The 11,469-nt window shown below is 36.1% G+C and overlaps 1 pseudogene; it reads left to right on the top strand.

The window, feature by feature from the left end:
• Positions 1-278: 278 nt before the first annotated feature.
• On the top strand, positions 279-1,737 carry LOC143405663 (DET1 homolog; annotated as a pseudogene).
• Positions 1,738-11,469: the final 9,732 nt, after the last annotated feature.

The following is an 11,469-nucleotide window of genomic DNA, read 5'->3' as shown; positions in this document are numbered from 1 at the left end:
TTTAGAAGAAGTATGAGGACTTCAAAATCCATTTACTCTGGATTTTAGCTTCAGTCCTGATAGCATATGAAAAACGGATTTTTCCCTGTTACTTTAAAGAATTACAAGAATAACAAAATATATGATAAGAAAATGTTCAGATATTACTAAGCAAGAAATGCAGAAGAGTGATCCCTGGGAGAAAGGGAAAAAACAAAATGAATACAATGATATTTAAGCTTATTATCTGGAAAGAATTTACACATGGCTGCTGAGGAATATGGGGCCTAAAGAGAGTAATGAGGAGGTGGGAGGAGGAGGACACAGAGCAAGGTGGGGTGTCCCTTGCCTTCCACCCACTAGCTGAACCTGAAAGTGATGTGATAATAGATCATCATGTTTCCAATAATACATTTTGAGAACTCCAAAACCAAAATGTCATTCACTGCTTGGAATGCTGAAGGATCAGTTCAGGAAGGTAGGTAACCACTGGCACCAGGTACGTGTCCACCAGAGTCCTCTCCAACTTCACAATTGTCAACGTTGAAAAATACCCTGTTTCCTATGCAATGGACACTGCTTTATTGCTTTTCTCTTACGGCCAGCTATCTATTGAAATCTGTAAATGCCAGGACTTGCAGGGATAGAGGACCTACTTACTGTAAGGATATAAGTGGGATGGGGAGGGGATCCTGTCCAATGGCAATGACCAGCAGTCATCTTGGGTGGCTCTTTTGATCTGTTTTGTCCTTCAGCACCTTACCAATGGTGAGCACCTGAACATGGAATATTGTCTCTTTATTGATGACTGACTGATGACAGGCTCTGCTGCCTATCCTCCCAGAGATAACTTACTCTTTTTTCTATAAGGCATATTGCAACCATGAGTCAGAGACTTTCAGTTCATGGTCCCTCTAGAGGACCAATCTCTTTACACCATTGGCTTTTCCACTGATGACTATGTGACATGTTCCTACTCAATGTAAAAGAAGTGGTCCTTTCACATAAACAAGGGCTGCACTTTTAGAAAAACATCCTGGCTATATTGCCGGTGCAGGAGCAAGACCATCACTGTCTTCCAGAAGTCATGTTCACTGATGTGTGGACCATGGCAGCTTTTGCTATGAGAATGACACTGTGTTGGTTCTTTTCCCTGAGATGCAAAGGGACAAGACAATCATATTCAATTCCTTTAAGGATCCTTTCATCAATCCCTGAAACACCAGCTGCTGATATACCTGGGATACCAGGAATAACAGAATGGTAGCGCAATGGCCAAGATGTGCTTCTTCCTGTCCTCTGACCAACTGCGGCAGCTGTACATGTGGAAAAAGAAGACTCTGGAGGAAAACCATGTTTATTGAGTGGACCAGTGAGTCTGTAGTGACACTGCAGGTCACAGATTCACCTCAGATTGCTTCTTGAGGTATTAGTTTGGAAACTCAGATCAGCCAGCAAAGGAGTAAACTACAAAGTCAGCTGAATGTAGGATCTCTCATTGACCTGCTGCTGACACTGCTGTTGAGAGAAATTGTATAGGGTGTGTTTTCACAATCCCTCACTAGCCTCTTGGGACATTTCTTTGTGGTGTACTCTATAGTGACGACAGAGATGATTGCTGTGTTTGAAAATATGTTTATGGACTTTTGAGTTCTTGGGAACTTCTGCTATCTCTTCCATAATGCTGCTTTGCACAGTGAAGTCCAGTTTCCGTGCTCAGTTTCTGGCAATAAGGCTGCAAGGCAGATCCTGTGCTAGTTCAAAGGAAAGAATGATAAATGCAAGAATAGAGAGTACACAGACATTGTGAGCTGATTGCTGGGCCAGCTCCCCATCCGTACCCAGTCTTAGAGTGGTATCTCCTATCTGGATTTACCTCTCTTTAGCTCTGAAGACAAGTGGGTGTCAGTCACAGAGCAACCCAAGATTTGTGGAGAACACCTCGTAAGGTTCTACGCCTGGGGCTTTGCATTGCTCAAGCTTGAGATCCAGGTAACTTAATGAGCAGCTCCATGAGATACAAAATTTGAGGCCTCCTTGCCTTCACATTGTACCCTTTTGAGCCTTTTGCTATATCTGTACAGAGGATTGATGCTGAGTATGTTGTCAAGTTCCATATATGAAACTGCTACATGTAGAACAGCCAGGTTATTTGGTCTTTTAGGACTTTAGGACTTTTAATTTAGGACTGCTTAATTTCAGTGGACTGTAGAGTCCATGCTGCTGACTGCCAGCTCTGTGGGTTCTGTACTGGTGTACCTCACATGTGAGAGTGCTAAGAAGGAGCAGGGGCCTCAACCTTATAGGACTTATTATTGTGTACAGTACCCCTATTGATTGATTTAAAGTCCTATTGCCTTATCCCTGTGTGAATTCCCAGGATTAATTAAATCCATTCTATTCTTGTTTATTTAGGTTATGTGTTTATTTTTTTCTGTGAACATAAAAAGCATTATATACCTCAACCCCTTTTGTGTCATTTCTTTTCCATTATTGTATGTACCCAAAGTAGGAAAATCTTTATTCATTTAGAACTTTGAACATCGGTCTCACTTATCCAACAAGCAGAACCTTATTTATGAGAAAAAAAAAAAAAAAAGCCTTGATATTTTCTAACTTAAAAAAAAAACAAAAAAACCCAACTCAAACCAAACCAAACAAACAAACAAGCAAAAAAACCCTGAAGAATCAAGAGACTAGGTGATCTAGGTGATTCTCTTGGGAAGATATAATTGAAATTAGTAGAGGCAAGTGTGTAAAGTTAACCCAGAACATTAAAGTAAAGTAAATTTCAGACAGGAGAAAATCACTCAGAGAAAGAATTCTGGAGACCTATACAAGGTTGAGATAATCTTCTACAGAGTTTTGATTAGCATAAGTAAATGTGGAGAAAATCCATGAAGCTTGGGAAAGAATATTAGAAAGCAGTCGGATGTATAATTTCTGAAGCTGAAAGAGGACTTTGAAAGACTGTGCTGACACAGCAGAGTGGCATGCAGGTGGAATACATGCAGCATTGTTGGAGTACTTGGAAAAGTTTTGCTTTGGTAGTAGGTTAAGTTTAGTTCTAAGTGAAAAGGCTCTCTACTCCCGATTGCCTAATAAACCTTAAAAGTCTCTAAAATGCAAAAGAATTCAAAAGTAACTTCATTATTATCCATGGAACAAATCAATAACATTTAAATTAAGCAAAAAAAATCCAGTACCCCAAAAAGACAAAATCTCAATGCTTTCTACATAATTAAAAAAATTACTAGGCATGGAACAAAAATGAAAATATGGTTTATAATGAAACCATAGTCAATCAACGTAAATAGACTAATGATAGAATTTGTAAGCAGGGTATTAAAATCTCATCTTAATAATTATATCATATTTGAAAATATAAAATCTGAAATGAAAAGACACTGGATTGAACCACATATGTAATTTTACTGAAGGTGAAGAAGAAGGGTTAAAAAGAAACTTAAAAAATTCTAATATTAGGAAAACTAGGCAAGTACAAGAACATGAATAAAACTAAGTACATCATAAACAAATTGCTTATGAGCAGTGATAAAGAGAACATTTACAAGTAGCCAGAGGAAAAATAAACATGGTTATGTACAGAATAATAAATATGTGAATGATAGCTGATTTGATATTATAAAAATATTAGTCAGAAGACAGTGGAGAAATAGGTACCAAAAAAATTGGAGAAAGGTCAGCCTCTTCAAAAATGGTGTTTGATATCCAGTTTTAGAAGATACGAGAAAGGTCATTATGTTGATCCCTCTCACCATGTATCAAATCACTGAAAATGGACCAAAAACTTAACTGTAAGATCTGAAACTATGAAATTGCTAGAAGAAAACTAGGGAAAAAAAACTTTAAAATGTCTTTATAGGCAATGATTTTATATACCATCCCCAAAGCACAAGAAACAAAAGTAAAAATTAAATTTAAAAAAGAATTATATCAAACTAGGAAGCTCTGCATAGCAAAGTAAATAATTGACAGAGTAAAGAGACAACCTGAAGAATGGGAGAAAATATTTGCCAGGTATTTGTCTGATGAAGGATTATTATCTGGAATACCTTAGGATCTTAAAAAATGTCCACAAGGAACAAGTAATTCAATTAAAACTTGATCAAATGATCTTAATAGACACTTGCCAAAACAAAACAAAAGGGCAAACAAGTATATGAAAAAATGATCAATATCATTAGCCACCAGGGAAATGCAAATCAAAACTACCACCTCACCTCAATTAGAATGCTTATAATCAAAGAAACAAAACAAACAACAAGTATTGGTGAAAATGTGGAAAACAGGCAGCTCCATACACCATTGATGAGAATACAAATTAGTACAGCTATGGAGAACAGTATGAAAATTCCTCAAAAAAAATATTTCCAGCTTTCTCACTTCTGTGCATATATCCAATATATTCAAAGGAAATAAAGCCAGCATACCCAAGAGATAGCTGCACACCCTTGATTATTGTGACATTATTCATAATAGCTAAGATACAGATTCAAAGTTGTCAACCATCAATGGATAAATGGAGAAAGAAATTTGGTGTATGTACCAACGTGTTTTTTTTTTAATCCATAAAGAATGAAATCCTGCCAGTTGCAACAAAATAGATAGTACTGGAAATCTTAGGTTAAGTGAAATAAGTCATACACAGAAAGATAAATAATGCTCTCTCTTAAATGTGGAAGCTAAAAAAAAATAGTCAACCTGAAAGTAGAATAATAATTACTAAAGTGCAGTGGTAATGGAGGCATAAAGGGAGGTTGGATAATGAGTAGCAAAAACAGTTAGAAGGAATAAGTTCTCATATTCTAGAACCAGTGGAATTACTAGTGTTCACAATAATCTATTATGTATTTTATGAAGTTGTAGAAGAAAGGAATTTGAGGACTCCAAAATTTAAGAAATTATAAGAAAGAAATGCTAATTAGCATCTGACTTGAATAGTATGCATAATGTCTATATTTGTTGAAATTTTACATCGAACCTCATTAATATGTACAATTAATGTTAATTTTAAAAAGAAAAATCAAGAACTGAAAGAAAAATAATGCCAAACATTTTATAACCAATGAAAAAGTATTTTTAAAATAAAGAAAAATAACTTTTTCAGAATCACAAAGACTGAAAGAATATCTTTCAATATTGTATTGCATGACATAAAATTAATGGAATTCCTTCATGCAGAAAGAAAATGAAATCCGAATCTACTCAAAGAAAGCAAATTAGAAATGATATATATGTGGGGGAAATATAAATTATATATGTATGAAAGTTTTTAAAATTTGACTTTGTTTAAAAAATTAATGTTTTCTGTGGGCTTCAAATGTAGAAATGAAATGTATGATGAAAATAACACAAAGGCTGGAAAATGAAAAGTTGAAAGCTACTTTTGCAATATTCCTATGTTATATACATAATGGTAAACAGCGATTACTGTTGTTTGTATCCTTGATAGCTGTCATTCTGACTGGAGTGAGATGAAATCTTAGATTGGTTTTGATTTGCATTTCTCTAATTTCTAGTGATGATGAACATTTTTTCATATGTTTGTTGATTAATTGTATATTCTCTTCTGAGAAGTGTCTCTTCAGTTCCTTGGCCCATTTATTGATTTTTTTTTTTTTTTTTTAGTGTTTAGGTTTTTGAGTGCTTTATATATCCTAGAGATTAGTGCTCTATCTAATGTGCTTGTGGTAAGGATTTGCTCCCATTCTGTACACTCTCTATTCACCTCACTGATTCTTTCTTTTGCTGAGAAGAAGCTTTTTAGTTTGAATCTATCCCATTTATTGATCCTTGGTTTTAATTCTTGAACTACTGGAGTCTTATTAAGAAAGTCTTATTGACATGATGGAGATTTGGGCCTACTTTTTCTTCTATTAGGCTCAAGGTCTCTGGTCTAATTCCTAGGTTCTCGAACCACTTTGAGTTGAGTTTTGTGCATGGTGAGAGATAGAGGTTTAATTTCATTTTCTTACATGTGGATTTCCAGTTTTCCCGGCACGGTTTGTTGAAGAGACTATCTTTTCTCCAATGTACGTTTCTGGCGCCTTGTCCAATATAAGATAACTGTAGGTATGTGGGTTAGTCTCTGTGTCTTCTATTCTGTACTATTGGTCTATAGGTCTATTTTGGTGCCAGTACCATGTTGTTTTTGCTACTTGCTCTGTAGTATAGTTTAAGGTTCTAGAAAAGAAATGCCACCTGCTTCACTCTTCTTGCTAAGGATTGCTTTGGCTATTCTGTGTCTCTTATTTTTCCAGATGATTTTCATGACTGCTTTTTCTATTTCTATGAGGAATGTCATTGGGATTTTGATTGGGATTGCATTGAATGTGGATAGGGCTTTTGGTAGTATTTTGACAATATTAATTCTGCCTATCCAAGAAAAAGGTAGATCTTTCCATCTTCTAAGGTCTTCTTTAATTTCTTTCTTTAGCATGCTGAAGTTTTCATTGTAAAGGTCTTTCACCTTTTTTATTAAGTTTATTCCCAAGTATTTTATTTTTTTTTGAGGCTATTGCAAATGGGGTGGTTTTCCTAGTTTCTCTTTCTGAGGATTTGTCACTGATGTACAGAAATGCCTTTGATTTATGAGTCTTGATTTTATATCCAGCTACTTTGCTGAATTCATTTATTAGTTCTAGGAGATTTCTGGTGGAATGTTTTGGGTCTTCTATGTATAGAATCATATCATCTGCAAATAGTGATAATTTGAGTTCTTCTTTTCCTATCCATATCTCCTTAATTTCTTTCATTTGTCTGATTGATCTGGCTATCCTTACAAGAACTTTGTTAAGTAGAAGTGGTGAAAAAGGAGATTGCTCTCGTTTCAGTTTTTAGAAGGAATGTTTTCAATTTTTCTCCATTTAGAATGATGTTGGCCTTTTACATCATTATTGTATCTTTTTTTAAGATACCTTTTACAATGTTGAGGTATGTTCCTGATATATGATCATCTCAATAGATTCAGAGAAAGCATTTGATAAAATACAGCATCCCTTCATGTTCACAATGCTAGAAAAACTAGGCATATCTGCATGGTCAATTTTACTTTCAAGATTATATATTTTGTCTTTATTGTCTGAGGTTCTGTCTTCCAAGTGGTCTAGTATGTTGGTGATGCTTTTTGTTAAATTTATAATTTGGTTTACTGAGTTCTTCATTTTGAGAATTTCTGCTTCTTTTTTTCCCACACTCTTTAAGTCTTTATTGAAGTGATCTTTCACTTCCTGTATTTTTTCTTTAACTTCACTCTTTATACTATCCTTTACTTTACAGATCAATTTAACTATGAACATTTGAACTCCTTTTTGGACATTTCTTCTACTATGTTGTCAGTGGCTTTTGTTGTTGAAGAATCTTGGTTTGTTTGGGGTGCTTTATTCCCTTGTTTTTCATGTTGTTTGTGTGTTTTCCTTTCTACAAGGATAGACCTAAGGCAGCACAAATTCTACACTGTAGACCTATAGTGTCCCTCACCTTTAATGCTGAGACCAATATTAATAGCAGCCAGTGTGGGTGTAGCCTTAAAGCTAATAGCTCCCACTAAGGCATCTACTGCTTTCTCACATTAAACCAAAATGATGAATTCAATAACTATGTATATTATAACAGAAAATTTGTTAAAATGATTTACAATTTCAAATAGTGGATGAGAGAACAGAGGTAGCACAGTACGTGATGTTTCCTAGGGAGGAAGAGAGAAGCTAGAAGCAAAAATTCAGAGGAAGTGTGGAAGAAGTGCCAACAGAGACTGGCTGTTGGTTGAAGAAATGTTGGAAAGAAAATCCAAGAAAACAGAGGAAGAGAGAGGAAGAATATGAACAAAGAGAAAAAATTAAAGACATAAGAATACAACAAAAATTCAAAACACCAGTCATATATCATTGTCCTCCACACACTGATGCATAAAAAACATCCTGTTCCAAATATGGTAGTGATATTAACAAATCAAAAATAAAACAAAATAAAATAAATATCTCTGGAAAGTTGAACTGTCTCCATCAGTGTTCAAAAGTTTCTTAGCCCTGTGTCTGATGTCTCTCAGGATCACCAGACCCAGATCACTCATCACTATCCCACAGATCTGAGCTTCAGATACCTCAAGCTCCACCATGCTGCAGTCCCAAGATCTCAATGCTGCTCCTACTTGCAGAGAGACCACCAGGAATACACTCATGTAAAGGAGCAACCCCAGATGCAGCAACAAGACAAGGGCCACCAGCACTCACAGCAGGAGGATCTTAGGAACCTCCAAACCTGCAGGCATCCCTACAGTGGACCTGCAGGTCTCAGCTGGAGTCCCCAGAAAGAGGCTTTTGTGGTGGTAAACCTTCTGGCACTGGCCCCTGGGCCCTGGCTGGTGTGCCAAAATGCATGCAGCTACGTGCAACCAAACCTGGAGTGTCCCCTGCAGCAGTCCTCTAGGCTGTGGTAGTAGCAGTAGTGGTGGTGGTTGTTGGCAGCAGGCAGTGGGTCAGCAGCAGCAGTGGCTGCAGCTGTGGGGACAGCACCTCCTGGCAATCTCTGGGAATCAGAAGTGGTGTCACCATCAGTTGGGGCTGGGGCAGCGGTGTTTTCTGTGGCAGCAGCGAGTGGTTGCAGCTGCAAGGGCAGCAGCACCCAGAAAGACGACTTCCGGGTGACGTTGAGGTGGCAGCAGTGGCATCAGAGGCAGCTGTGATGGCAATAGTGGTGTAGGCTGCAGCTGATTGGACACGAGACCTCCGTTTGTCATTGGCAGTGACCTTGGAGATAGGGTTGGAGGTAGCCGAGGCTGTGCCCAGAGAAATGACATCAGGGCCAGAAAGGACATCTGTGGCAACTGATAAAACATTCTCATATTTAAGATGAAATTAAACTTAAATATGACTAATACATTATATGTCATCACGTAGTTATTAGGAAACTCTATTAGAAATTTAATTTACTTTCTTTAAGTTTTTAGGGGTTTAGTTTCCTCAATGTAAGTCATGGGTCAACATGATATTAGACAAAAAGAAAAAAAAAACATATAGTTTTTAACTATATATCAAAGCATGTGTGTGTAAAAATACTCATCCTTCCAACAGTCAATATTCCCAGAAATGAATATCGAATAATCATTTGTAACCTTCAGGCAAGTTACATAACCTGATTGTGACCCATGGGAAAGGGAATATCAGGCAGCACAACCTGGGAGCATGTTTGAAATGCAAATTCCTAGTCTTCCTTTCCAAAATTGCTGAATCAAAACCTAGAAGTGCATCAGGGAAATGCATTTTAACAATATCTCCAGGTGATTTTTTGTGTGCTCTAAAGTTGAAGTAAGTAACCACATAATGGACTATAAATGCTTTGTGTATCTTTCAACTGATGCCATAACTAAACCTGTGGTTTAAATTTGGATCAGATATTTTAAGGAAATAATTATTAAGTAAATCTTATACATTATGTTGTAGGAGCCCCATTGAAAAATATGGTTATTTTCTGGGAACAGTTTATGAAAAATTCTGTGACATTTATTTACTTAATGAAAAACAATCTCATTTTCCTTCTAGAATTTCAAAAATGAAAAATAATGTTAACTGATAACATGTGACTGTCTTAGATAATATCAAAACTGTTTGGCATTGTTGATACATGGTGACTAGCTCTATTCCATCTCTTGAGGATCCTCCTGTATAATTGGTGAAACAGGCTAGGGTAAAGGTAACCACAGAGAGAAATCTAAAAGAAAGTTATTGATAAGAACTTAAATTGGGAGAAGAAGGTTCACACTGCAGCTGCTGATTTGGAATTTACTAGATTATTGATCATCCAGGAATGATGTGTAAATTCAGATTAATAAACCTAGGATAAATCCTACAGATAGCATAGAAGTAATTGTGAAAGAATATTAAGAAGCCCATGGAAATCTCTGAGAAGAAAAAAAATGGCAGAGGAGAAGAGAATTTCCAAGCAATTAATATTAATATTATGGAAGCCAAGTAGATGAAATTTCAAGAGGAAAAGTTTAATGCCCACAAACAAGTGTTACAGTGAACTTTTATTTTGCTTAAAGTTCATAAAACTGCAGTTTTATTATTTGGAAGGTGTTACCATAATAAGTATAGTAGTATTAAATGAGAATGTGTATAAATCAAACTGCCAGTGGAAATGGCTCAAGTATAAACTTTAAGTGTCATCATTGTCATTTTTAGCATCACGATTTTAATATGTATCCTTATAGTCTTCATTGGAAAGATCATCCTCATGAAAACATTCTGCAAGAATGATATAGAAAATGAAAAACAAAAGATCAACCAGAAAATGTCTTTGGACCACACGAGTATCATCTCAGTGCTCATGAATGCAAGGAGAGAGAAGTTAAGAAAGATTTCTGTACAAAATAATGGACTGGGAGCTTAAAGTGTTCATACCAAATAGACACATATCATTGTCCAAAGTTGATTGTTTTCTGGAGTTGACTGCTGAGTCAGATGTGTTAGCTGCTTCACCTAATTAATGACATATTACCTCAACTTTTTGGAGGAAAAGGATAAGAGGTGTAGGTGTAGGACCAAATACAAGGAAAGATTTTGTAAGCAATGTTGTATTCCTCATTTAGAAAATATGAAATGAATATTTGCTTGTAGATTTGTCTTTCTTTGTGAGAGGAGCAGTGTAAAAATAGGGAGGATGTCAAACCTAGATGGTGTAGGCCATAAGAATACTTGAAGATTGATTCATTGATGTTTAATGATTGGTTGCAGTTATTTTAAGTATTACTGAGTGAAGAAATAAAGACTTTGATTATCCAAAAAGAGGTGAGATAAATAACGAGCAGTTAGCATAAACCAATATGGAAATAGTAAATATCTTGAGGTTTATGTAAGCTAAAGTATAAGTAAAATTCCTTCAACTCCTGCCCACCTTCCAAAATACTAATGAAATCATTTCCTTCTCCAGTGGTGTCTATCTTACCCACAATCTGTACTTCATCTTCAGAACTTTAATTGTCAGCACACCCCTTTTTATGAAACCTAAATTATTTTTGTCTACTTCTTGCCACCTATTCTGTTCTTCTTGAAGTCTCCCTAAATTAAGCAAAGTAATTTCTACCACAGTGAATTTGCACTTTCTCTTGCTTTTGCATGGAATTTTCTTGATCCTAATATTTGCTTGATCCTAAGTCCATATGCTCTCAAACATGTCACTCTACTGGAAAATACTCCATCCTATATAAAACTGTCTCTGTGCCTCTGCCTTTCCTTCTAGTTTTAAGCACACATGTCACTCCCTAACATGATAATTTATTCTCACTTTATTCAAACATAAAGCAAACTCTGTGAAAGCAGGTTTTTGTGTTATATTCTAGGCTCTGCTTGTGGCATGTAAAAGAGTGCCTGCTAGTGTCACTGAACAAAAACTTGTGGAGTGAAATTCCTTTCTGACAGCACTGATGGAAGTAGTAGAGGGTTTGTTCTCAGTGTGGCCTGCTGCTGG

Source organism: Callospermophilus lateralis, chromosome 8 (assembly GCF_048772815.1).
Source record: "Callospermophilus lateralis isolate mCalLat2 chromosome 8, mCalLat2.hap1, whole genome shotgun sequence".
Classification (NCBI taxonomy): Eukaryota; Metazoa; Chordata; class Mammalia; order Rodentia; family Sciuridae; genus Callospermophilus; species Callospermophilus lateralis.
This window is presented reverse-complemented; position numbering and strand designations above follow the sequence as displayed.